Here is a 23,851-nt window from a genome sequence, read left to right on the forward strand (position 1 = left end):
GAGTGTGGTGTAGTGAAATGATTAAAATCTGTATTCCGGGAATGTGGTGGACAAAAAAAATCAATAAATGCTAGCAAACCTTTGCTGCTGGATGTGAATCCTGGGAATGAAATAAACTAGTACAAAAATAATAATTAAAAACATATCAGCACGTTAATGTATTTAGCATGAGTCTCATGAGACATCATCTTCACTAATTTTTAGCATACATTTTACTGTGTAATGAGCAGCTTTCTTTTCTCATATCCGTATTAGGCAGCATTTTTGCCCTTCCCCCAATGTTCCTGCATTGCAATCATTGTGCTTGCACTTATTATGTTACAAATGACCGAGGTAAGGCTGACATTCTCATTGCATGCAAAAAGAGCTAGTCTGCCAAGCTTTTTTTTTTTCCTAATGAAGCAGCTTTGTGAAATCTCCCCATGTGTTAATACTAATGAAGATCCTCCAGCACAATTAAAATCGCAGCCAGTGGCTGAGGAGGAAACAGAAAACAATGGCATCTTTCTACATATGCATATTTCTTTATGCTGAGATCAGCTTTATTTAGAAATGTTGATTTTTAAAACGCTTGTATGTAGCATTTAACCCGGTTCAGAAGCTGTACATAGGCTTGAATTCTGCAAGTATGATTTTTACTAGCTCTTACTGAAATCACTTAGATTTTCTTCATTGCACTGTGGTATAACTTTATAGTGTAACGGTTTATAGGGAGCAGTCCTTTGGCTCTTGAAGTGTACTTTAACCCTGCCTGCCTTTGAGACCGTGCCAGAGAAAGGAAAAAGAGGAGGATACCATGTGTGTAGTTTGAAGGGTTGGTGTAGCAAAACGCAGCTTTTACTTTTTCACAAATAACCTGTATGGGTTGTTTCAGGCAAGGGTAGAACATTGGTATTTAAAAGATGTACCGGATTTTTTAAAAAATTCTTGTGTCAATAGCTGGTGACTTTTAGTACTTCCCCATAACTTTAACTTAATTCCCCCACCCTTGTTGCCTGTTTTACTTGAATTTAATTAATCTAGTTCTTCTAGAGCATAAAAGTTGAACGTTGCTTCCACTGTGAATTTCTGATTTGCTAGGCTTCTTTAAAATGTCTCCTCTTTCGGAAATGGGTCGCCTTTTTCTTTTTTTTTTTTCTCCCCCCCCCCCGTAGATGGCTATTGTTTGTATCACAGATTCTTTGTTGCTATATTCAAATTTATTATTTTACCTGAACTTAATTTGCAGCGTAAGAATTAATTTAGGTACTTAAGGTGGGCAACCGTGTTTCTCCCCCGCCCGATAAAGTCATAATTAAAACATGCCCACATGCAGATCTGCATCCTTTCCTCGTTTGAAAACCACGAACCGTCCGCAACTTTTTCCCGAACAAAAAATGAGTGTACGGGGCGGGCGTAAGGACCGCGGGGGCCGCCGGCGCGCTGCCCCGCTCCGCAGCCGCGCGGTCATTTGTTACCGGGCTGGACGGGGCTGAACACCTCTCTCCTCTCCCCGGCTCGGTAACGGCGGCTCGCATTGTTGGAGGGAGCCGAGCCGGGCTGCCTGACGTCACTGTCGGTTGGCGAAGCCGACTAAACCTCGCGGAGGGCTCGGCTGCGCCCGCCGCGGCGCGAGGGGCACGGAGCGGCCGGCGCCGCGCGCACTGCGCCCGCCGCGCGCGCGCACACGCGCGCCCCCGCCGCCTGCCCGAGCTGCGTTCGGCTCTGGGGAGCGCGGGGAAGGGACGGCTTCCCGGCACCTGAGAGGCAGGCAGCGCTCGCCCGAGCCGCGGAGGTGAGTCAGGGCCGCGCCTCCCGGAGAGCGGGCAGAGTTTGCCCTTCGAGACGAACGCCTCGGACGTTACAGCGTTTCGCCGCGCGGAGCTCGTGCTGGGGTTCCCTAGTTGAGGCTGCCGCTGCCTCACTGGCCGCTTCCCTGCCGGGTGCGTATGGCCTCTTTGTTGTGGTGGGCCGGCCGCCTCTCTGGGCGCCGGTGCGGGTCCCGCCGTGGGGCCCTGCCCGGGCCGGACTGCGGTCGGGAGGCGGCGGGGCCGCGGGGAGGCGAGTCCTGGGGAAGCGGCCGGGGCCGGGGCGTCCCGGGACGGGACGGCCTGGGTCCCGAGCGATTTTAAACTTTACTCGTGGCCGCAAGCCCGTCCCTTGGCCGGGCGGCGCCGGTCACGTCTCTGCCGGCGGTCGCCCGCAGCCTCTTGGGCGGCGCGGCGGCTGGCGGCGGCCGCCGGGGCGGCTCTTTTGTGTGGCGCGGTGCGCTCCGCGCCGGCCCTCCCGCCCCCCTCGTCCGCCGCCTGCGCTCCCGCTCTCCTCCCGCCGCCGCCGAGCTGCCCCGCTCTCCTCGTCCGGCGCCGGCCCGCGGGCCGGGGCTGTCAGGCCGGCGCGGGCGCGCCAGCCGGCAGTGCGCGGGCGCGGAGCGGCGTGAGGCGTTCGGCGGGGCCGCGCGGAGCGGCCGCTGGGAAGGGGGCGCGGGGAGGCGGCAGGAGCGCGCGCTGCCTCTCGACGGGCGGCCCCCGGCCTCCGCGCACTGTTGCGCGGCCGAGCGCGGGTGCGGAGGTGCGCCTCATGCCGCGGGGCGTGGGGCGGGCCGGGAGCGGGCGCCGCTCCGCGCAGCCGGCTCGTTGCGGGCCCCTCGGCCTTTCTCTTTTGTGCGCCTTGCTTCCTTATAAAGAGAAACAAGCAGCTGCAGCCCTGGGCCGAGTTGTTGAAATTTATCCCTTTGTGTATATTACAATATCCTCCATTTTTCTGCCCTCTAAACAACGAGCCTTTCGCCATCTTGGGCAAATTTTTATTCCCAAGTCTGTCCGTCTCTTTTAGGAGGGAATGAGTGGAAATCCTGAAAGTCCTTCTGGATAAGATTCAAAGTTTAGGAAATGTTACAGGGACAGACAGTGACGTCATGTAAAGTTTAAGGGGAATTTTTCCAAGAGTGTGTGCTTTCCCCCGGAATTCCTGATCTAACGTGTTGTAAACCGCACTTTAAAGAGAAAGGTTCCTAGTTGAGACTGCACGTTCAGGGAGCATTAAGAATACGCTTCTTTATCTGGTGTCTGGTTTTGTAATAGTAATTTTGTAATTGTGCTTTTGCGTTATTCTCCCCCCCCCCCCCCCCCCTTTTTTTTTTGTCCTGGCCTTTAGTATTTAATATGTGATGCTTGCTTAACTGGTTGGTTGGTTGTTTTAAAAAAAAAAAAAAAAATCCAAAGTTCTTATGTTAAATAACGAATCATCTGGAGATTTACATTATTTTTGTTTACAGCAAGTAGTAATCTGACGTGAAGTAACATGCAACACTCGGTAGAGAATTTTCCCTGAGGAATAAACAGTTTGTACTTGGGATGAGGAACATGGAAATACACAGTTGTTCCATTTTTAAATGATGGATTTGGGGGGCATATTTGGAAGCTACATACTTATTAAGCTATGCTGTTAGAAGGTTCTGCTTGGAAAGTACGTATGTGAATGTTACATGTAGTTTGGGTTATGTTCTAGGTACTATATAATGTGGGTGGCAAAACGTAGTTACTATGCTAAACTCATTTTAAAGAAAAAAAAAAAACCCAACTTTTTACCTCTGGTGGTAAGTTCTGTGTCAGCTGTTGTGAAAAGGGAAACAATAAAAGGTACTGTTCCATTAATTTACTTCTCAGTTGCACTTTTTTTTTTTTTTTAAATCTCATAAAAGTTTTTCTGGTCACATGATAGGACTTAGTGAAACACAGGGTACTTGATAAGGAATAACTATTGTAGGGAAGGTTCTGTTTTTCCATTCTTTTTCCTATACTCATCTTACTTGCTGCATATTTACAGTCACACTAACGAGAACATGAAACTGCCTGTATTTAATTTGCATTTTCTTTGTCTTCAGGGTTGGGAAAAACATTGACAACAGTTAACATAGAAAATAATAGGAATAGCTGTTAGTACGTCAAGACTTTTTTTCTATCCAAGTCAGTATTGAATGATGTACCTGAAATGTCCTTAAGGTTATGTTGGAACAAATGAACAAATGTCAGATACTTATATTGAGGGCTGTGTGTGTGGTTTGGGTTGGTGGTGGTTGTTTTTTTTTTTTTTAAATGCATCAAAAAGTGTGGTTGAATTGAGTATTTGCCAGCTACGTGAATATTAGGTAGATGAAAATGTTTAAATAGTTGAAAGCATGTACAACAGATGGTTCTAAATTATACATGCAACAAAGGTCTGGAAGATTTGACAGATTATAAATGGTGAGCAACAGAGGATAAATAGTTTCAGAAAATGATAGTATACTTGACGTCTCATACCTATAATAAACTCCATACGTGTTTTTTGTCACAATGCTGCAAAATCAATAAAGTACATAGTATTAAGAAAATGGTAGCCAAGGTAATTTTTGTAAAGTGCGTATAGAGGAAGCATTAGGAGTTGTTAAGGGATCTCTTTGATGTTCAAGAAATTTTGTGTTCAGTTCAGGCAGGGGGTATTTGTTTAATCATAGATGGTACCAATTCCTTGCAAGCAGTGGAGTATTAGTATCAGGTTGTGATGAAGTTCTTCACAAATAGAACTCTCTGGAGAGTAAAAAAAATGTTTTCAGAGGATGAGGCAACGTTCCCTTTTCATTACTGACCCAAAGTCTGTTCTGAATGGCGCAAAATATGGTTTTGTCGCTGATGTATATTGAAAATAAACTAGAATTGTGGTACTGGTATTTCTCATGCTAGATTTTTTTTTTTTTTTTACTAAATACCGCTGTAGTGGGTTCCTTAAAAGTCAGTGTTTCCACACAAAGTAATTGTTTTTAAGATTTGTTGTTGTAGATTATTGTAGGTTGTCAGTAACATTGTACATTGTAAAAATATTTGAGTAGCGTTAGGGGAAAGATAACTAAATACATGCTTTGTACCTTTTGGTGAGAAATAGTTGATTTTCATTAACATGTAATAAGATGCTTTGCATTTTCAAAAGATAAATTAGCAATATTTTTATATTACGGAGGGAATAAGCATTGGTTGACCACTGCAGTATATTTGTTTAATCTTTATACTGGCCTTATATCAAGACCTTATGATAAGAAGAAAGTGCTACAAGGCTGAATTTTTCTGTCTTTTTTGGAGACACTGAAAATGCAAATAGGAAAGTAATGGAAGTCTTTCTTTTTAGGTCCTGTTGCCCTTTTTCTCATTTTCTTTGTTTGCATGTTTATTATGGAACTGCAGTGTAAAGGAGCAGATGTTTTGCAAAACATCCTGATGTGTTGCTTTTTCTTATGGGAGTGCATAACTGTTCCTTCTGATGCATCGACTTGACAGCTGGTTGATTTCATGGAACTGCTAAGAAGCCATTAGTGGTGTCATTGAATTGAAACAGAACAGTCACTCCCAGCTTGAACTGCAATTGTTAATGTCTTTGTTGCTACTTTTCTGTTCCTACATGAGATGTGGAATAGCACAGTTGCAAAGAAAAGGAAGTTTGTGCTCACTGCCTCATCTCCCTGAATTAGGGAAAGGAGACATTAGTACTTGACCATTTTTAGTTTTATAATATCCTTATAATGGCATATTTGGGATAAGAGATCTTAGCTGTTGGGAGGTAGGCTTAGCACAACTAAAAAAGCAATTTGCTACACCCCCCACCCCCCGACACAGTAAGGGCATCCCATGGTTCAAATCACTTTGCTGTGCTTCCACCCCCCCCAGTCCCTAATACAGGTATCTTTAAATAAAAACAAATTAATTATTTGTTTGGGTTGTTTTGTTTTGGTTGGTTGTTGTTTTGAAAATCAGCAAACTTTATTCTAATAGATTACAGGAGAGTGGTACTTTGTGTTTTCATCACTTAGATTTTGGCCCAACGAAGTTTCCCAAAGTCTACCAGTTTTCTCCCAAGTGTGGTTCAACTTTTAATTTTTTTTTTTTTACTACAGTACATTTGGTAAATTATGTCTTACCACATTATAATCTAGTTTGTGATCGTAAATTGCTGTCAGAAGAAACAGACATAGGTGTCAAGGACAGGAGTGGTTTTTGTGATTGTTGGGTAGTTAACAACATCCCAAACATTGACAAAATGTACTAAGTATGTGTTGGTCAACATATTTTAAAGAAATTGAAAGTTTGCGGTGGGGATAACATTATGCAGAATTCAAAATTTAGGTACAGATGACCTTCCCCACTGCATCAAAGAAGGAAATGAAACATGCTCTTTGTGACTGATGTTTATGCTTTTTAAAAATTTTTGGTTGTACTGCTATATTTATACTTCAAAACTATGTTTATTGTATTCTTTCTGTAATGGTAGAATGAAAGCGCATTTTGGTTCTAAGTGAGTGGTAGGGGTTTGGAGTTCTTCCCTGCTTACTCTTTACTGATGTGGAACAGAAACGAGGATATGTATTAGTAAGATTGGAGAAAATGGATCCTCCCCCACCCCACTACCCCAATATTTGCCTGCTTATTTAAAAGAAAAAAAGAAAGGGGGAGGGGGGGGGAAGAAAAGCAAACAAATCAGCAAGGAGTCACCAGAAGTTTTGCATAAGGAAAATAGTAGGTTCCCATTATTTTTTTTGTCTGTCTTGGTATTTTTGTGAAGGTGAGAATGTGTTGGTTCACTGTTACACCCATACGGACTCTGATGCACAGAAGGGTTTAGTCTTCTACCAACATCACACGAAGTAGAGGTAGAAAGAAAAGCTGCCTTCACTGACTTAACCTGTAATGCGCTGGGTAGATGTTTCCTTGAAAACTGAAATGTGTGATTTGTTATTCTGCAGGGAGTGATGCTACTTGAGTAGGTAAGTTGAGTGCACATAGCTGTTTGAAAGAAATTGGGGTCATGTTTTCATCCAGTCTCTACAGGAGGGCCAAGCAAGATGCACTATTTTCCTGTTACTTTGTTTCTTCATCGTACAATTTTAAGTTAAAAATATGTAGAACATTTAATCCAATTAGCACACAGTTTCACATATTAGCTGTGTTAAGTTCTTGCTTACTCTTCTCTCTCTTTGCTGCCCTAGATTTACAGTTATATAATGCCATGGTCTTGAGCCATTCCTTAAAAAGAAAAAAAATCGATATACTTTTTAAAGTCTGATACGGAAGGTCCTTTGAGATTTAAATGGAAATTAAAAAAAAAACCTTACTAATTTTACAGTATCACTTTGATTTTTGAATCTTTTTTGGGGGAGGGAGGAGAAATTCTGATTTCATTTATTGCGGTGTTAGCATTTATTGACACCACCAGGTGAAAGAAACACTCTCAGAGAGTGAGGAAGTCTTACGCTTGTTCCAGTTTTTTAGTGTAGCAACAGGGAAAGGAGGATCGAGGGTTTTTCCCTGTTTAGTTTAAAAGAATTACTTCATGCATTTGACAAAATCCCTAATAGCAGTTTCTTCTCTTTTTATGTGAATGTTTTTCAGATCGGTGAGGAAAAGACAAGTATCAAAGAAAGTGTACATTTTAAAACCTCACCTAGTGACAGATGCTCTCTCAGACATAGTCTCTGAAAGTATGGACTTAAAAAAAGATGTGCTGGGCTTGTCAGTGTCTGTTTCATTCTTTTAGAAGGATGATGCCTGTTGCCATTAACGTGAAATCTCTCCCATTGCCTTCCTACTCACACCCATCAGGGCCTCCTGAATGTCTTGTTTTCTGTGTGTAAAGGACAATAAGGCTCTCTTTTCACTTGATGTAGGTCAGGCATTGTAAAGAGCTGAATGGGTTAAGCCTTGGTAGTTTGCAAAAAGAGATTGCAGAGATTTTTCTAGCCCCTGAGGGAGGAATCGCACAAACCCTTAAAATTCAAACTACTAAAAATGTAAAGGCACCATCTGAAAAATTGGTCTACCTGATGGACTGTTTACATTAGTAATGGTCCCATTGAAATCAGTGGGACTGCTGAGTATAAAGACTTGTCTCAGGTAATGTTTGCAGTATAAAACCCTTGGAAAAGAAGGTAGGTTTAGAAATAACGCAGTGACTGTCAGATAATGTCTTCTTTTTGGAGCCTCACACAGAACTTACTTCTGCTCTGGAATTGTTGGAAGGGATAATGAAGAATTTTAGTTTTTGAATAATGGAGAACCCTACCAGCGTTTTCTTGCAAAGTACAGGAAGTGTAAGCTAAATCTTCTTTAGACTATTTAATAAATACGGTGATTTAAAGGCACAAAATACTCTGCCTAGCTGTTTTTGAGCTTGAATCTCAGTCGTAAGACTGTTGGACGAGAAGCTGAAACTTTGAAATCTTCTAGGGAGTGTTTTTTCCTTCACTTTGGATACGTAGCTAACTTTTTTGGATTGTGACCGTATTTATTAATCGATTTGTATTACTGAATTAATGTTTTTCTAACGCTGAAAGACTCTTTAATAAACAATGCATTGCATTTTATCAGATACCTATTTTAGAACAGTGGTGTGTGGTATACAAATATAATCAGCAAAATAACCCCACAACCCCCTCCTCGGTCCTCAGTCTTTTCTTGTGCAAAACCAGTTTGACAAAAATTATTGCAGTGGTCCATCAGATGCACAGGGACATAATTGTGTGGATTTTGCCCCATTTTCTGTTCTTACACTTTTCCACAAGCATGCACTCATTAATCAAAGACACTGTACTCCTGCTGAGGGCAGAGAGGTTCATCAAATTGTCAGCCAGTTTAGTGTAAAGAACAGTGTACTGAAGCTCTTAACGTGCCTAGGACATAAATAAATCTAAGGTCTTTGTATGCAAACCCTGGAGGTTAATACTGTATAATTCAATGTCCTGTCTTTGTTTTTATGATTGATGTTTTTAAGTGTTAGAAGCTTGATGCAAGCGTTCAAGCAGGTCAGGGCTGACCATCTGATTGGCTGAAGCAAAAAAGCGTTAGCTTGACAGAGGGGCTTTCATGTGTCCTGTGGAGATTTTTTTTTTTTTTAAATTTTTATTTTTTGGCTGGGAGATCATTGTTGTATTGCCTGAGCTGTTATAGGAAAGTTCTAGAGATTGACAACCCCTGCTGTGATAATGGACTTAGTGCATGAAATGCGGATAGTTTGGTCCTGTTTGTTTTGAAGATCACTGCTATTTGTATCCTTAACAGAACTAACATGTAGAACAAGCAAAACTACTGGGATTTCCCTGCAGAAATAGTGCTGGGATTTGGCTTTAACATGGATTGGTTGCATATTCATAATTTGAGAACAGCTGGTTACAGCAAGCACATAGTCATTTGCAAGCTATTGTAAACAATTCTACTTGCACATGGAGGCTGTGCATGAGCTTTTTTTTTTTTTATTGATCTACCTGCATTTGAAATCTGGTCACTGCAGCCACAGAGGCCTTTCATTTTAGCTGTGTTTGCATCATAGAACAGCCTCAGTATTAAATATTTAATTTTAACTAAATGCTGAATAAAATGATAAACTGTGAGCTTCGAAGAAACAAAGTATAAAGGTGAGCAGTGACAAGATCTTGTTATGCAAAGCAGCCTAAAAAAGTAACATCAGCCAACCTTTGTAGTCCTTTGGTAGCTTTTGTTGTTCTGACTAAGAAATCTTTGTTAGATTTACCCAAGGTTACCTTGCTAAAAGTGCACTTGCTGAAATTTGTGGTTTTCATGCATTGTACGCCCAGTGCTTTTGGAGGAAAACCCAGAAGTATAATGTGGTTATATTAGAGAAAATGATGGTGTAGTAAAATAGTAGTAAGCACAGTCTTGCTGATTATCACATGGAAAAAATAATGGATGTATTAGGAATTACTGTACTCTTACATGGGTAAGCTTATCTGTTATGTGAAAAATACCTACTTGGAAATACTGGTCAGTAATATATATAAGCTGTGTTAGTAAAGTTGACACCCCACCCCCCGTTTTGCTTTTCCAGGTTAAAAATAAAGTGAGGTATTTCCACTAGTTTGTACACTTAGTTTGATAATTTTTCTGTATCTTTGCCTGCCCTAGTGACTGGAGCTTCTAAAAGGAGAACTGTACTTTTGACTATAAAAATCAGTTTTCTGAACATCCTTAGTTCCTGTGGGAATAAAAAGGAGCCCAGAATCCCCACTCTCACACATCTTTTGATCCAGCATGTTGTAAGTTACTGCCTTATGAGGTACGCAGATAGAAAGTATTGCTGAAGAAAGATGTAAATAAAATTTTTGCTTCATATGTATCCAGGAAGATGGGAAGCCATTAAGGAAGGTTCCTACTGTGTTAGTCAGTTAGTGAGTTAAAAATATCAGGCATACATGCTTGAAAGAGAGTCTAGTTTTTCAAGCTGTATCAGTTGATTTAATAAAAGATATTATCACTCCCTACAGCTGTGGTGTTTTCTAAGTAGTTACAGCAATGTAAAAAGGGCTAAACTGTAAGAAATGCAAACCAGTTTTTCCATTGCAGCTCTGATCGTTTTTCATCCTTGGAGTTACCCTTAAGCACCTCACTACTTCTTTTCAATGTTGATGAAAGAGCTAGATCAGAGATAACAGTTGAGACTACAACTGTGTGCTTTAGGAGAAAAGTGAGGCAGAAGAGTGCTCAATAGTTAGATCGTTTGGGGACCCAACCTCTGCAACAGCTGTAATGCCAGAAACAAATTCTTTATAGCACAGTTGTAAGAGCTTTCAAAGCAAGGAGAATTCCTCTGTTTTTTTACTTACCAAGTCTAATATTAGAAACAATAGAGTCCCATTTTGGCTCTTTCAGGGAAATGGCCTTAAGTGGGACTCTAAAGTAGTAAATGGATGCTTTCCTTTCCTCCTTGCTCCGCCCCCCCCCCCCCCCCCCCCTTAGTAATCATTGACAACTGGACAACAGCAGACAGCGATTGAATTTTTTTCACCATATTGTCAATATAGAGCATGTTAAAAAGCTACCGTCCCAAAGAAAGTCTGAGAAATGGGAGGAAAGTTGAGATCCAAAGTCTTGATTAAAGATGTCGAAAGGGTGTAGATTATTAAAAAAAAAAATCACAGTAATACATTCCAGCAATTCTTTATCTTTCTGGCAACTTAGCAGAGAAAACACTCAGATTTAGTCTTATCTTGAATGTATCGGAGAGGATAGGGTTTAAGCAAAGTGGGTGGGTGGTTGAACACAAAATATGGATGTCCCAAACTGTGAAGTCTTTGGATGGCATACTAGAGGCCTTCCATTTGGCAAGTTTGGTGGGTGTGGTTTTTTTTTAAACTTGCCAACAGCTACCAAATAAAAATTATATTAAAGGGTTTGTATAATTTACTTGCTACTTCATGCATGTAAGAGTGTTTGGAGAAGTAAATTCTAGAAAAAAAAAAGGCTTAAGGAAAGAATATAATCCCAAAATGACAACAAACTGTTATTGAGGGTCCTTTATTGTTTGGCATTTAACTGTGATACTAGCACTACATTTTTCTGCAGTTGTCATCTTTTTTTCTTTTCTAGAAGTGCTTTTCAAGCCTTATTCACCCACCCCCCCAACCCCCCCACCCCCAACTTAAATGTACAGCAACTCATCTTCACTGAACCAAATGCATCTTTGAACGAGTGGGAAGTATTGATTCCATAGTTGAGCCTAGTCCAGAGGGTTAGTTTTGAAGTACTTTTTTACGACTGCATGAAGAAGTGTGTTCCTCATGCAAAGGAATAGTCAAAAGGCATGCGGGGAAGGGAGGGAACTCACTCTTGCTTATTTTAGGGTAAAACTATGTTGAGTGTGCTACTAAGTGCGATCAGTTGTAAAATGCTCTTTTTCTCCTAGCATTAGGAGCTAAAAGGAACACATTATGCTAGGTAATTTCCCTTTTATTTGTATGTGATAAAGATACAGAGCATCTTGGAATACTTTCCTGTTTTTTTGAGAGATATTTTCTGTGTGTCAAGCTGTTTCTGATGATCATTGAGGTAAATTTATAATTTTTTGACTCTGGTAGGTGCCTGTAAATTCTCAGTGTTAACAATTATGATGTTATGGATATACAGCATATTGCAAAGTTTATTGTGTCGCTGTAAGTGGTTTATACAGAGTAGCGTTTAAATGTAGCCTGCAGTCTTTTTCCAGTCATGGAAATGAATTATGTATTTTGAGAGATCTGTTAATAGTGTAAAGACTTTAGGGCATGTAGGGGGGACTAATTCTTTTTTTTTTTAGTTCTTTGTCTTGAAATGCTTGATTTGTATAATTATGGTAGTTTTGGTATCTTGCAAAGTGCTTAAAATAAATACATGAGCAATCATGTTATGGAGTGCTTGGTGTTATATATTGTAGGAGACATTTGAAATGCAGGTAAGTGGGATCTGTAACACACTTGGTGAAGCTGAGTTACTTTGCTTCATATGTTGACCTCAACGGAACTGGCCTGCATTCTGTTCATCTTCTAAAACTTGGACTGAGGGAAGGGTTCAGTCTTCAGGGTTTGTCACTGTTGCTTCCAGTGGCACAGGCAATAATATAGATAATTTGAGTGCTAGGATAGTTAGGTGATGTGTACAAATCTTCATGTTCATTATATTAAGTTCTGTTTATACGCAGAATCTTACTCTTCAGTTTAGCAGCCCCTTACAAGTGTCTGTTTCCATATGTAATTTGAGTGTTTCATAACAATAATTTGTAGAAAGCTACAAATGTTTGCTTAGATTTTAAAGAGCTATTTGAGTGTCAGATTTCAAGGATGATTCTTTATAATAGTTGCTACAGATTTTTTAGGAAAAAATCATATGCTAACTTCTGGGAGAGACCCATGACAGAGAAGGTGATCCAGAAATAGTAAATCAGTATTCTTGGCTGAAAATAGCGCTGCAAGTTGTAATATGTTGTTTAGCGAGAACTGCTGATTGTTGAAAGCAGTGACAAACACTTAAACACAATATTTATTTCAGAGATGTTTCAGAAGAATGTTTGAGGTATGCGGTATTTGATGTTTAGAAGCAAAAGTTGCATTTTATTATGTTAGGATTTAGTCAGCCTGGAGATGCACAGTGACCCCTGTTTTAAGTATAGCATTAGACAGATTGGTACATAGATGTTACCAGCCTAACAGAAATACAGGAACAGTTTAGGGAAGTTACATGTGTTATTTAGTTACATTACTTATGATCTCCGAATGTCAAGGGTAGAAATGAAGATTCATGTATCGTACATGGATGTACAGTGATCCAGTACTGTGTTGAAGGGTTTCTCTGGCTTGGTAAGAAGGGATAGTTGCTGCTATGACCAGTTGTCACTTTTTCATTCATTTTTTTTTAAATTCTAAAGTTTACTATGGTTTACTTGGAGAAGAAAGTAGGATGACAAGTAAATGACAGGTACTTGTGAGTGGTTTGCTTGTCTTACTAGCCATGGAAGGACATTCACAGAATCTGTTAATGACCATTTTTCAGGTCAAAACTATTCAAACCTAAACTGTTCCCCTGAAAAAAGGGCATAATGGGCCTTTTGTGTGTCTTCAGTTTCTTGAAAAGACAGTTATTTCTTTTGCAGTTGGTGTGGGGATTGGGTCTGTCCAGCCCTGAGCTCATTGGTTTTAACCTATCCCATTGCAGTATCATAATAAAAGTTAAGATATTACTTGTTTATTGAACATCCATATTAGTGTTTATTGACAGAAAAATGCAAGCCTGACTCTAAAATGTTGCATTATGTAGGCAAAGGGGCATCAGATTGATTCATGTATATACCCAATTTTGTAAGAAAATTTCACTTTCAGCATGAATTCACTGCATGTTTTATAGATTTTTGGTTTACTGAAGTTCTGACTTATTAAGTTTTATTCTGAAAAAGCAGCAGCTGCATGCAGATTAAAAGTAAGATCTCACACAAGTTAAGACCTTTCTAACAGTGTTTACAAACAACGTACTTCAAATTAATGAGACCCATATTGATTTCTGCTACTGGGTAGCTTGTCTTTACAATGAGTGATGTCAGATTTTTTGATGGCTTGGTTACAATGTGGGTTTGGCTTTTTTTTTTTTTTTTTTTTAATTAGGATGTGATTTGAAAGGACCTTATAGGGTACAGGCTGAGCTTATCTTTTAATGAGAAAAAAAAAGTTTTACCGTGGTGAAAAAACACCATGCTTCTGAAAAGATCAAACTGAACTGGAAGAATCTCCAGAAACTAAGTGTCTACATGAAATTAATCACTGATTAATTTGAAGAAATGCACGTGGAGCAGAGGGAAGCAGGAAGAATAACATGAACTAAACGTACATACTGAACAGTTCTAAATTAATTACCTGTCATGAGGTAGAGATATTTGAGTCATAATGCATAGTTCTGTTAAAAACATCAGTTCGGCAGCAGTCACAATGCAAGTTTGACACATTACTGGGAGAAGAGGGGGGGTAAAAAAAGAAAAGGACAAAACAGAAAACATCTAGGGCACTATATTAATTCAGGTCACCCTGTCAAGTAGAATAAAAAGCAAATAAAACTGAAAGGAATCATCAGTTTCGGAACAGTTTCCATATGAGATGGGAGTAAATAGAAGTCTTCATCTTGGGCGATGACCAAGTGCTATAAAGTCGTGCTTGGAATAGTAAAGTAAATGGAAGACTATTTTTTGGCATTTCAGATATGACTGAAATATAATATTGGAACTAAAATAACCCAGTGAAACAAAACCCAGTAGTTTGTTAACATAAAACAAGAAGTAGTGCTTTTCACTTGGTGCTGGGTTAAATTGTGGAATCGTCCTTGGATGCTGTGGAGAGCAAAATTACAACGCAGTTAGAATTATTAGATGTATTAATGGAAGATGTGTTTATCAGTGGCTGCTGGACATGGTGATTGAAATGCAGTGTTAGGTTTGTTGAATCTTCATACTTCTGATTTCTGAGAGAAGGATAGATACCTTTATTCTTTCTCAAAATGTTTATTGCTTGTGTAGATGGACCTTTATTCTGAATTAGTTGTTGTTAATTTTGTTTTTGTTAATATTTGATGTTTTGTGTCTTTGGTAATTTGTGTAGGTGGAATAACAAGGATGCCAAAAATATGAAAATTCTTCTAAGGTTTAAATTAGTATAGAGGTTTCTTCATGTTTTTATGTGAGGGATTGATTTAAATTAATACAGAGGTTTTTTCATGTTTTTACATGAGGGATTGAAAAGTAATCGTCTTTGGTTTGTGATTGTTCAGTTTTTTCAGTCATCACTGATTATCTTGTCCTTCATTCTTGGTTCCTTACTGTGCTCTTTTGGCATTGAGTTTGTTAATGTGCATTCTTCCTTTAACATAATGTAATAGACAATAATTTTATTTACTGTAACTTGAACCTTACAGATTTTTCCCATATCCCTCTTCTTCCCTGTTCCCATGTGTGTATATTTAGTCTTCAGGTATATCATGTGTGATATTTGTAAAGTCAGTCTTTACCCCGTCCCTGCCATTTAAATATTTCTTTACCTTCTCTCCAGCTCTAGGACATTAATTCTGGGGAAGAGGATATATTTGTGTTCTGCTTCTTGAATACATTCTCCTAACACCATAGCTGATAGATGAGCCTCATACATTTCTAAAATAGTCTGGATCGCAAATATTGCCAAAATTTGAAGGGGAGGGTTGAAGATAGTACATTCCATAGCTAGTCCTTAGTCCTAATGCTTATGGTTTCCATGTGTAAGAAACGGTCTTGAACTAACTGCATGTTGCCGTGTCGCTTAGGTGTATATTGGTGTATGCAATCCTCTCCTGAGCTGGCTGGAAACATGGGGGGAAGAAAATTAGGATCCTTGTAGGTTGTAGGCCGTAACCTATTGTTAGTTTCAGCAGAGTGAAAAACAAACCAGAAGTTCCAGGATCAAAGGAGAAAAGCATTCAGAAAGAAAAACTTCCCAGGAAATGGCAGAGTTAAAGAACAATGCATAGACTAAAGGAATCTCTTATATTTTGTCATATTTTACTGGCAGAGACGTGATTAAAGTTTTGTCCAATCAGCAGCCTCATTCTGTTTTCTCTGGAGACGGTGGCCAAGTATAACTATGACTGGGTAGTACTTATTGAGAATACTTTGGATTTAATCTCTGCTGCTTGTGGCAATTCAGGGCTGAGCTGCTCAGAAAGAAAAAAATGGAGAGAAAACAGAAGCTATTTCTGTTCTAAAATAAGCCTGGGACAAACTCATTTATTATGGTGCCAGATACACATGAGCAAATAAATGACAACTATGTCTATAGCAGTATATATGTGTGTTCTTACATAGGAAGGGAGAAGAAGGAAGAAGGATTTTGCTGGATGATGAAGAGTTTTCATGCTGTGCGGATTCTTTTATAAATGAAGAGTTTGATGCTTCAGATCATACTTCTGTGGTTATTTTTGCAGACTGGTTTTTGACTTTGAGCACAGGGCCTCTAATATTATAATTAATGTTTATTAGCGTTTTGGAGTACAGAGGTCTTTTTTTTTTTTTTTTTTTTTAAAATAGCACTTCTATTCTCAGATGTTGTTTATGCTTTTTATTTTGTTTGTTTTTCCTGATGCCACATCAGTTGCCATGGGAACAAAAGCTGAACTGGAGAACCAGCAGCCAGTAACTGAAGTGTCTTGACTTAGTTTCTCCTACTCTTTCCATGGGAACAGATGTTTTAGAGGGGAGGATAAAGTAAATACTGAAATTACTCTGGCAGCTTTCGCTTTACCTTTTTGTGACTCATCTGATTTGGAAAAAAAGCACTTGAGAGTGAGGTTTTTGGTATGGACTTGAGGAACAGGCCATAAGTAGTCAGATTAATGTGTCAGTAGAAGATAGAGTTGAAGAGCTGCTTCATTTTTGGATTTGACAAGTGATTTCAGGATTTGATACATAAATATGTTGTGTCTTAAATTGTGTATGTTTCCATTAAATCCTAAAAATGAACAATTTGGACTGTAGTGCATGTCTTCATAAACACCTTTCAGTCACTGATTTAGTAAATGTTTGGGAGATGCGAGTAAAATTCAATTCAGACCAAACTGCGCTAGTGTCTTACAAGCAAAATAACATGTAGTTTAGCCAAATAAAGCATTCTAAAAACCAGTGACATGCCATTAAAACAATTCCTTTGTTTTTGAAACTGTGTGTGAACAAACGTTTGGGTCATGGACTGGATTCTTATAGGCCTCAACTGTTAATCCTAGACTAATTTTACTAATTCCTCGAGCACTGACTACGTTGTTCTATTGTAAATATTTTAAATTTTTCTTTTTTTAAGTTTAAGAGAACTTCTGAAACTATAGACTGTTTGCTTTGATGCATTTGAATAGTTGTGGTTATATTTGAATATTTCTCTTTAGAACTGATCCTTTGTCAGTTTTAGAAAATTTATTTAAGCTTGGGATTGTGTGTAGGTGTTTATGTATTGGCATACATAAACATTTAAATATTTGGACCACAGAATTACAAAATGCAACATTTTCAGTGTGCATAATGCATATTATATCTAAGATGTAACAGTTTGCCTATTAGAGGTATAAATTGGAGTGCATACTAGAAAAATAACAAGAAAATCCAGTTGTTCTGTAAATTTTGAATTCTGAATTTACAACTGTTAAAAGTCCCAAGCCATCTGAAACAATGTCAGAGATGCTGGCCTGAAATTTTTATGTGGAAGAGAATTTTGAGCACGACTTTGCAGCACGTTGTTAGAATTTTGTTTAAAAAAAGGAGTTTTCATTTTTTATGTACAAGAAGCTCTTTTTAAGTAAAGCTTTATGTCATGGATGTATTTTAAATATGTTTTTATGAACTTTCTGAAAAGGTCTTCAACGCTGAACAGAATTTTAGGAACACAGATGATGTGAAACTGTTAATAAAAACATATTGGGTGCATAAATAAGTTACTTGGCCAATACAAATTCTTTTTATTGGGAAAAAATTGTGATAGCAGTGTAGTAAACAACAAAACTGTTACATGAAACCCACCTATTTTTTGTGAACTATGATCTAAAAAAACCCAGAAGACAAACCACACTAGGTGTCAACTCAAAAGAGTATGTTGTTGGCATTATATTAAATGGAAATAAAAAATATCCTATCCTAAAGACTTCACACAGCATTGCAAGTAACTTGCAGTTAAATTTGAACTAATTTTTTGGCTGGAGTAATAAATAAAAACGTTGAAACTACTCGTGTCCTGTGGGGCTTACAGTAGCTGAGGGATAGAGGTTCGCATCTGGTTTAGAGAAGGCCTGTTGTAACTTGTACATAAAAGAGGCCACCTGCTACATGCAGTTCTCAGCCTGTTTTCCTTCTGGATCACCTGTGAAAGGAGAAGATGAAAAACATATCAGAAACTAGTGTAAACATGTTACTCCATTTGTTTTGTCCCTTTTTTTTGTGTGCATCAGGTAACCTATTGGTGCTGTCAGTGTGGATGGCATATTACTAATAGGCAGAGCATTTTTGGGGGTAATTGCTCTCCAAAATGCAGCTTTTAAAATAAGAATATCTCAGAATTATACTTGCTATGACATTGCTTCTAATAGCAAACAACGTTATTTTTAAACACAGAAGCCTGAGTGTATTAATTGTCACAAACAGGCTTAACTATCAGGTCGGCCATTCTGTACCTGGATATAATGTGTTTAACTTCCGCTACGAGAATAAGAGAAATAGCAGTACTAGCAATTTGAAAGATTGTATGTGATAGATGGGTGATTAATTCTAAAGTATCAAAATACATTTTCCTCTAGTGTAACAAAGCTTTCAGTTTGGGTTTTTATAATGCTTTCTTCAGAGAGGTTTGTGGCTTCAGTATCACAATGATACTTTTAAAGGAACTTTTTGGATCTTGGTTACTTACAAAATAAGTGTCTTATTTTGGTTAGGCTAAGTTAAACAAGTCAAGTCTGCTCATCAGCTTAAGTTTGTCTCTAATTCATATATATTGTGAAAATTAAGGCCTCCAGTTAGTCAGATATGTTTATTTTCTGAATTGAATGTGTACGATTGAAGCAGAACTGATCTAACCCAGAGAACTGTTAAGTGAAAGTGACCTGGGTTAACATTGATTGTAAACCTTGATTCAACAAGAAGGTATACATTTATTCCCAAATTGTGTTTCAGTAAAGGAGATAAACTAGGGAAGGTGCCCCACTGGACCTGTTTTTTGCCAACAGAGAAGAACTTGTGGGTGATGTGATGGCTGCAGGCTGTCTTGGGCACAGTGATGATGAAATGATAAAAGTTTTAAATTCTCGGAGGAGTGAGGAGGGGGGTCAGCAGAACTGCTACCTTGGACTTCCAGAGGGCAGACTTTGGCCTGTTTAGGAGCCTTGGGAGGCAGTCCTGAAGGGCAAAGGAGTCCAGGAAGGCTGGACATTCTTCAAGAAGGAAATCTTAAAGGTGCAGGAGCAGGCTGTCCCCATGTGCCGAAAGGTGAGCCAGCGGGCAGAAGACCAGCCTGGCTGAACAGAGAGCTTTGGCTGGAACTCGGGGAAAAAAAGGAGAGATTATGACCTTTGGCAGAAGGGGTAGGCAACTCAGGAGGACTACAAGGGATTCATGAGGTTATGCAGGGAGAAAATGAGGAGGGCCAAAGCCCAACTAGAACTTAATCTGGCTACTGCTGTAATGACAATTAAAAATGTTTCTATAAATACATTAGTAACAAAAGGAGGGCTAAGGAGAATCTCCATCCTTCATTGGATGCTGGGAGGAATATAGTGACAAAGAATGAGGAAAAGGCTGAGGTACTTAATGCCTTCTTTGCCTCAGTCTTTAATGCTAAGACCAGTTTGTTCTTGGGGTAGCCAGCCCCCTGAGCTGGCAGACAGGGACAGGGAGCAGAATGAAGCCCTCATAATCCAAGGGGAGAAATGGTTAGTGACCTGCTACACCACTAGACACACACAGGTCCATGGGGCCAGATGGGATCTGTGCAAGGGTACTGAGGGAGCTGGCGGAAGTGAGCTACAGGCCTGTCAGTCTGACCTCGGTGTGGGGGAAGCTCATGGAGCAGATGATCTGGAGTGCCATCACGCAGCACGTACAGGACAACCAGGTGATTAGGCCCACTCAGCATGGGTTTATGAGAGGCAGGTCCTGCTTGACTAACCTGTTCTCCTGTGACGAGGTGACCTGCTTAGTGGATGAGGGAAAGGCTGTGGATGTCATTTACCTGGACTTTAGTAAAGCCTTTGACACAGTCTCCCACAGTATTCTGGAGAAACTGGCTGCTCATGGCTTGGATGGGTGTACTCTTCGCTGGGTAGAAAACTGGCTGGATGGCCAGGCCCAAAGAGTTGTGGTGAATGGAGTTAAATCCAGTTGGTGGCTGGTCACAAGTGGTGCTCCCTAGGGCTCGGTGTTGGGGCCAGTTCTGTTTAATACCTGTCAACAATCTGGACAAGGGGATCGAGTGCATCCTCAGTAAGTATGTAGTTGACACCAAGTTGGGTGGGAGTGTTGATCTGCTGGAGGGTAGGATGGCCCTGCAGAGGGACCTGGACAGGCTGGACCAATGGGCCAAGGCCAACTGTATGAGGTTCAACAAGGGCAAGTGCCGGGTCCTGCACTTGGGTCAAAACAATCCCATGCAGCGCTGCAGGCTTGGGGAAGAGTGGCTGGAAAGGTGCCTGGCCGAAAATGACCTGGGGGTGTTGGTCGACAGCGGCTGAACATGAGCCAGCAGTGTGCCCAGGTGGCCAAGAAGGCCAACAGCATCCTGGCTTGTATCAGGAATGGTGTGGCCAGCAGGAGCAGGGAGGTGATTGTCACCCTGTGCTCGGCACTGGTGAGGCCGCACCTGGAATGCTGTGTCCAGTTTTGGGCCCCTCAGCACAAGAAGGACATTGGGGTGCTGGAGCGTGTCCAGAGAAGGGCAGCGGAGCTGGGGCAGGGTGTGGAGCACAGGGCTGGTGGGGAGCGGCTGAGGGAGCTGGGGGTGTTCAGCCTGGAGAAGAGGAGGCTGAGGGGAGACCTTATCACTTTCTGAAAGGAGGTTGTAGTGGGGTGGGTGTTGGTCTCTTCTCCCAAGGAACAAGCGATAGGATGAGAGGAAACGGCCTCAAGTTGTGCCAGGGGAGGTTTAGATTGGCTATTATGAAAAATTTCTTCCCTGAAAGGGTAGTCAAGTATTGGAACAGGCTGCCCAGGGAAGTGGTTGAGTCTCCATCCCTGGAGGTATTGAAAAGATGTGTTAGATGTGGTGCTTAAGGGACATGGTTTAGTGGTGGGCTTGGCAGTGTTAGGTTAACGGTTGAACTCGGTGATCTTAAAGGTCCTTTCCAATCTAAATGATTCTGTGATTCTGTAAAGGTGCTTGCTTAGTTGTCATTTGCATTTCCTTGAATTGAGGCCTGCATTTGCTAGAAGAAAACTTAAGCAGAATATAGATCTTGGGTGATCCCCTACGCAAGTTTACCAGTAGATGTAGGGCACGTATCGTAACTCGGATGCAGTTACATTAAGTCAATACATCTTAATGCTGAATAGATTTAAGTATGTGCCTGCATTCATAAACAGGCATTGACCCACTGACACTTAAAGGAGCTAAGCATGTAAAATTGTTTTGCAGAATTGCAGTCCTAAATTAGTCAGCGACTGGGATGTTTTAATGATTTCAGTACTAACATTAATGCTATTTTAATACCTTTAGTAATTTGGGGTTTTCTGTTTTCAAAACCTAATAATGTATACTTTTTCTCGTCAAAAATAATTTACCAGATTTCAATAGTCTTCTCATTTCATTAACTGGGAGTTTCTTTACTATGAAAAATGCTTTACCCCACTTACACTGAATCACCGTAGTCAAAAGAATGTAGGTTGTAAAAAAATTTAGGCTGTTTTTTCTGGGCAGATTCCAAGTTAGAGTGGTTTTGGTTTTGTTTTTTACACATAACTACCTTTTGTAGACACGGTCATCGGAGAAAGGAGGAAAGTATTATATGTAGCTGCTGATCCAGTGAGTATGATACTGTTTTGAATATGGCAGTGTTTTGTACTTAAAAATTTGGCTTTGGTGCATGTACACTATTCACATTGTGGTTCTTAATGATGTGAGGTACCATCCCAATTAAAAAACTGCCTGTCATGCATGGAATGGCTTTAGTTAAAAAATCAAACACTTTTGAATGTAGTCTATGAATTCTCCGTAGTGTAGATTTTTGAGAATCCTTAAATAGTTATTGTCATGGATCCAGAGCCTTGTTAGCCTTGGAGCTGCAGATTAACTTGTATTTACACACTTTATTATAAACAGAGGTTGAACTCAAATGCTGTTTATGAAATGGAACAAGTAATTTCTGATAAAACTCAGCTGCTTCTATAGTGCTTCTGGTTACTCCTAATTACGCAGGAGGTTCCTTTGTGGCTCTTTCTCTCTTAAATACCTGTTGCCAACACGTGTAAAATTTTATGACCACGCTGTCTGTTCACCTGTTTGTCCATGTGCCTGTCCATTCCATGCAGTAACTTTTGTTTGGCATTCATTTTCAGCCATAAGTGAAAGTAGGCTAGACATTCAAAGGTAAAGTTCTATGGTTTTGTGAAAATCAAGCACTATATTGAAAAAGATGCACAGATTAGACCCGCCAGCTGAGGAATTGGTAGGCAGTATTAGTGTTACTTCATCCCTGCCCCAAGCAGTTCTCTGATCCCTCAGTGTGTGCATGCTGTCCAGCAAGTGTATCTCCACTGTCATCACTGTCCTTGCCAAGTGGGTTGTTGCAGTGGGCTTGTATTTCCTAGAGAGGATCTGGTTTATGGCAGTAGGAGAATGCCAAGGACAATCGTAGGGACCCTGCTCACAGGGTTTTTTCTCACTTTTTTTTTTCCTGACACCTCAAAAGTAGCATGCACGTAAGGAAACCTGTAGTAAAAAGCTTTTGCATGGTACATTCTTACATGTGTTCTGTGCATCATACAATGTGGATACTGGATACTGAAGTTTACTTTTTGGATCAAAATTATGTTTTCAGAATAAATTCGGTATGATTTCAATTATAAAATGTTGGTCACTAAACTAATGTGAATAGAACAATGTTTACGTATGTAACTACAAGTAATAAGTGATCCAGTTATTTCTGTTGGTGAAAATACCTTAGACTCATTCCCATGTGCACATGTAAGTATTTCTTACTGAGGGTGTAGATATGCTAATGCAAGTCATGCTAATTTGTTGTTATCTTTTCATTCCAGTATTACATGAGAGAACAAACATTTGCATTGATGTGTGAAACGAAAACTTGCCTTTATGAAATGCTGCACATAATACAGTTTTCCCAAGCTTTCATTTTAGTTGTGGATTTTTCAGAACCAAAGTCTACGTGCTTAACAGTGTCCTGTGAAATGGATTGTGTGCATGGTTAGCTTATGGGCAGCTGACTGCAGTTTCATCAATAAAAGCAGGACTTGCCATTTTGTTTGGTCAAATGAAAATGAAAACCATGGGGTTTTAAAAAGTATAGTCATAGCTATTTTTTAACACAATTGAAGGTGGGTTTTCTCCCTTTTTTTTTTTTTTTTTTTAATACTGTGGACTGGATTTCAGTCTGATATCTGATTCACTTCCATACTGTAAACCAGACTAGCAAGAGCCAGACCTGTTTGTCAGATACTAAAAGGCCTGCACAAATGGCTGCTTTATTGTCATATAAATCACACTGGTTCATGTATGTGGAAATAATTAAATTCTGTTGGTGTTAGAAAAGAAGTCATCATACCATTGCTGAAAAACAGGTTTCAGTATCCTTTGACTCAGCTAACAGAAGTTATGTGCCATTAGACCTGTATAAATTTAACTAATTTTAAATAGCAAAAGTGTAAGACTACAATTTTTACAGGACTTGAAGAGAAGCTTTGTTATTTGAAACAAGACATTTAAGTTCCTTTTTTTTTTAATGGAATATTTTGCATATAGCAACCAGAAATTGCATCTTTTAAAGAGTGTGGTCTCAGAATGATTAATTTTCAACTTCCCTGTTGCTTGCTTTCCTGT

At 39.8% G+C, this 23,851-nt stretch overlaps 1 protein-coding gene across 1 annotated transcript in view; it reads left to right on the top strand.

Moving 5' to 3' along the window:
- Window positions 1-1,899: 1,899 nt before the first annotated feature.
- Window positions 1,900-23,851, top strand: part of BAZ2B (bromodomain adjacent to zinc finger domain 2B) — a 162,760-nt gene continuing 140,808 nt past the window's right edge. The window contains exon 1 of the mRNA XM_075710229.1: window positions 1,900-1,922. The gene's annotated coding sequence lies outside the window, so the exon portion shown is untranslated. The remainder of the gene's footprint in view (window positions 1,923-23,851) is intronic.

This window comes from Pelecanus crispus, chromosome 5 (assembly GCF_030463565.1).
Source record: "Pelecanus crispus isolate bPelCri1 chromosome 5, bPelCri1.pri, whole genome shotgun sequence".
Taxonomy (NCBI): Eukaryota; Metazoa; Chordata; class Aves; order Pelecaniformes; family Pelecanidae; genus Pelecanus; species Pelecanus crispus.